The following is a 4,476-nucleotide window of genomic DNA, read 5'->3' as shown; positions in this document are numbered from 1 at the left end:
GCCGAGCTCTCGCGAGAAGGCGCGCCCCGCCGCCTCGCTATTGGGCGGGAGGAGAACTTCCGGCCCCGCCCCGGAAGCGGGACCAAGCGTGGCGGCTGCTATGTTGTGGAGATAGATGCCTGGAGGTTTTGTGGTTCCGTTTGCTGGACGAGTTCCACGGGGAAACACGAGCCCTGTGCTCCGAGGTTCCGGGGCCACGCTGGTGTCCTAATGCAGGTCACCAGCGTCTAACTCTCCCCTCCTTCCATCTTCTTAGGTACCGAGGATCGAGTCTAAGCTTATTCCCCTGACAGCCTCGGCGTTCTCTCCATTATCCTCTATCTTTTCTCTCTTCACTGTTTCTGTTCAGCAGGAATCTCCAGCTCACCCCTGCTTAATCCAACCATTCCCCCCTCTCCAAACCTTGCCCTCTCAGAAAAACCCGCCAATAAAGTCCAGTTCCCTGGCAGCAGCAGGGGGTGGGGGCTCCTCCCCAGGAAACTGCTAGCTGCTCAAGACTCTACCTAAAAGCTACCATACTTGGGCAGCTTGTGAAGGGACACATCATTACCTCTAGGCTTACAGGGTATTTAATCCCCTCCTTCAGACAGGCCATGTGATTTTTCTCCTGCCCCCATTCCCCCACCTCATCCCTAGGGGCTGGAGGGTCACCCGTGAGTGCGGGTCCTTTACTTTTTAATTCAGCTTCATCTGGCTTACTGCATCGGCGGAGAAACCTATTATTGGGGAACAGAAGCCTTTCATGTTGGTGCCAGAAGCCCGGGAGTTGAGCCTTCCCCGCTAGGAGGACCCATTTCCCCAGCCACGTTGGAGGCCACTCTTCAGATGGGATCAACTTCTGACTTACTATTTTTGATTCTGCATCATCATCGTTTGGAAGCTCCGGTCTTCTATAGTCACATTGTTCTAGTCTTCCGTCTCTGGCACAGGCTTGAAAACGGGCAGCTGCTGGTCTAAACCCGATCCTCAGACACCTCTGGGGTGTCTACTGCAAAATTTATCCAAATTGGGGCTGTTTGACACCATATGCCCAGAACGCTTGACTTCCTTTTGCTCTATGGCCTGGCCTCAGTACACTCTTGATAACCAGTCAAGATGGCCACCAGAGGGAACTCTTGACTTTAACATCCTCCATGACCTTGAGACTTTCTGCCTGCGGATGGACAAATGGTCTGAGCTCCCTTACACCCAGGGTTTTGGGGTTCTGCGTTCCTGCCCCTCCCTCTGCAGCCAGTGCCCCACGGCCTAGGTTTTTGGCTAGGGTTGCAGCACCTCCAGACCCCGTTTATCTGGGGACTCGGATCCTGACCACGCTCCACCCTGACCCTGCCACCTGAGTCCCTGTCATCTCCACCCCTAACCCTGCCTCCTCTTCCACCTTCTACACTGCTACGTGCTCCATCCAGTGGCCAACTTTCTTCCCTTTCCCCACCCTTTCCCCCATTCTACCCCCTCTGGGACAAATTCTTCCCCTTATCCACCCTTCCCCTTCTTCCTCCTCTGGGACAAAGGTCGAGGGCCAACTTCCTTCCCCTTACCCACCTTCCTCTCTCCCCCTTCCCTATCCCCTCCCCATTCTTCAAAGACACAACCTGCACCCCGGTGCCCACCCACACACTGGCCTACTTGCCCTGAATCCTCCCTGTGCCTTCTTGTTCTCAGTAGACCCCTGCCCCCCTCTGCCTCCGGGAGGTGGCTGCAACTGAGACAATTGTTCCACTCCGTGTCCTTTTCTCTCTTCAGGACCTTTCACAGATAGAAAAGTGGTTGGGTTCCATCTCTACTAATCCTTCTGTCTATATCAAGGAGTTATCTTTCCCAAGCCCATGACCTGTCTCGGAATGACCTCTATGTCATCCAGGCCTTCACTCGCACTCCTGAGGAGCGAGGTCGGATTCAGGCAGCCGCTAGACAATATGCAGACCAAACCTACCTAGTGGGCAATACAGTCCCTGTGGGTGTTGTGGCGGTACCAGCTACAGAACCCTACTGGAACTATCAGCCAGGTCAAAATGGCCACCACAGGAGGGACCTCTTGGTCCTCTGCCTCCTTCAGGATATGGAGATGGTCTCAAAGTTGTTAATTTTGATAAGCTCCAAAAGATTACACAGCAAGCTAATGAAAATGTAGCCATTTTTTCTGAATCAACTTAAAGAGACTGTGGTTCAGTATTCCCAGCCTCCCCAGCAGGAGCCACAGTCCTGGCCATCCATTTCATTTCGTCACCAGATATTACAAAGACGTTTTCAAAAGGCTGAGGAAGGTCCCCATCCCCCATACAGGAATTGGTGAAAAACAGTTGTTAAGGTTTTTAATGAGCAAGAGGAGGCAGCAGAGTCTTCCTGACAGACTCAGCTGCAACGAAGGCTATGCTCCAATCTCACACCTTGGCAGCTGCCCTGAGGCCATCAGCACCCCCACAAGAGGGACAAGAGAAGTCCACAAGGCCACATACCACTAGAGCCCAGCCAAAGTCAGGCAACCCAGTGCTGCCCCAACCTTCGGCCACCAACAAGGCCATGCATGCCCCGTCTGCCGGCAGCCTGGCCACTAGAAATCAAAATGCCTCATGGGGGCTCGTCCTCTATGCCACGCCATGGAGGTCCAGCCTCACCAGCACAGGCATCTGAGACTCTTCCAGCCTCTGAGCTACTCAACCTGACAGAGGACTGATGCCACCCAGACTTGGAGGCTCCCACCACACTTGCCGAGCCTAGGGTAACGCTCCAGGTAGCAGTCCATCACCCTCCTGGTGGACACGGGAGCTACCTATTCTGTCTTGACCTCTCTCTCAGGTCCTGCGGTTACCTCGCCAATTTCTGTCACGGGGTGGATGGGACCCCCTCCTTTCCACTTAAGACCCTGCCATTTCTCTGCATTCTTGCAGGACGATTCTTCTCACCCTTTTCTAGCTATAACCATCTGTCCTGTGCCTCTGCTTGTCTGTGACACCCTTGGCTGCTTTGGGGTGACCCTCACCTTGGCCCCCACACTCTTCTCGTGACTTCCATCTTCCCTTAATTTCCTCACAGGTCCTGTCCTGTCCCTGCCCTCCCGTGTCCAGTCGACCCCCAAGTATGGGATATCTCCACCCCGATTTTGCTACCACCACCAGAGATAATCCTAGTTTGCCTTAATGGCCCCTCCTCCTTCGCTTCCATACCCCAGTTTCCTGTTTCTGAAACCCATCACTGAGGCCTCAAGCCCATTATTACCTGCCTTTTATCTCAGGGACTTTTAATTCCCATCGACTTACCCTGCAACACTCCCATTCTCCCCAAGCGTAAGCCCTTGCTTATGGTTTAGTTCAGGATCTCCGCCTCATTAATGAAGCAGTTATTTCATCCCACCCAGTGGTCAACAACCCATACACCCTTGTTTCTAACATTCCTCCTTACAACTTCCCACTTTACCAGCCTGGACCTGAAAGATGCCCTTTTTATGGTCCCTCTACACCCTGACTCATATTTTCTCTTTGCCTTCACCTGGAGGACCCTCCAGACAGCTTACATGGACAGTTCTTCCTCAGGGTTTCCAGGACAACCCCCATTACTTTGGCCAAGCCTTGGCCCTTGGGATCTTTCCACCATTGACCCCAGTCCTAGCACACTCCGCCAGTAGGTAGATGACCTCCTTCTCTGTAGTCCCTCCATGCATGTCTCTATCCCAATGAGCCACCTCTTTGCTCCTCAACTATCTTGGCTCCCTGGGATATCCTGTTTCCCCACCTAAGGCTCATCTTTGCTCTCCCACTGTTGTATACTTTCGAGTTCAACTCAGCCCAGGGTCTAAACACTACCCCTTTAGCGGCCAAGCTCCTGGGACATGAGTGCTGGTACCACCTCTCCAGGCTCAAGCTGGCGCCTATGGAGGATAAATGGTCTGTCCAGCAACTGGGACCCTCCACTCTCTGGTCTTCCAAACTGTCCCGATGAAGGGCCTATCTGCTTTTGTGTCTGGCTCATTCACCTTTGTCTCTTTCATACAACCAGGGCACATCTCCGTACCATTCTTACTGGCAGTCTCCACTCCTACCATGACTAGCCCCATTCATAGGGCTGGTGGTAATAATCTATTTCTTCTCCTAGCAACTTGCCTTCTCTGCCTCCTCAAGGAAAAGATTCCTGAGGTCTCTAGGATGGCAGTTAACTGAATGCTTCTTCACCCATACCTCCCACTGAGCGTGAGCCCACCAACCTCTGGCTCGCCCTCCCCATATCATCCCATGCCAGAAGGAAGTAGCCAGATTTGAACCACTGCCCATATATCCAAGAAGAGCGGGATGTTTGGCTGGAATCTCGAGCTCACCCCTGCTTAAGCCAGCCATTCCTCCCTCTCCAAACCCTGCTTTCTATAATAATAGTAATAGTAGTAATAATAATAATAATAATAATAATAATAATAAAAAAAAATTTTAAAACTGCCAAAAAAGTTCAGTTCTGTGGTGGTAATGGCAGCTCCTCCCCCAAAGCTGC

Source organism: Onychomys torridus, chromosome 22 (genome assembly GCF_903995425.1).
Source record: "Onychomys torridus chromosome 22, mOncTor1.1, whole genome shotgun sequence".
NCBI classification, from domain to species: domain Eukaryota; kingdom Metazoa; phylum Chordata; class Mammalia; order Rodentia; family Cricetidae; genus Onychomys; species Onychomys torridus.
This window is presented reverse-complemented; position numbering follows the sequence as displayed.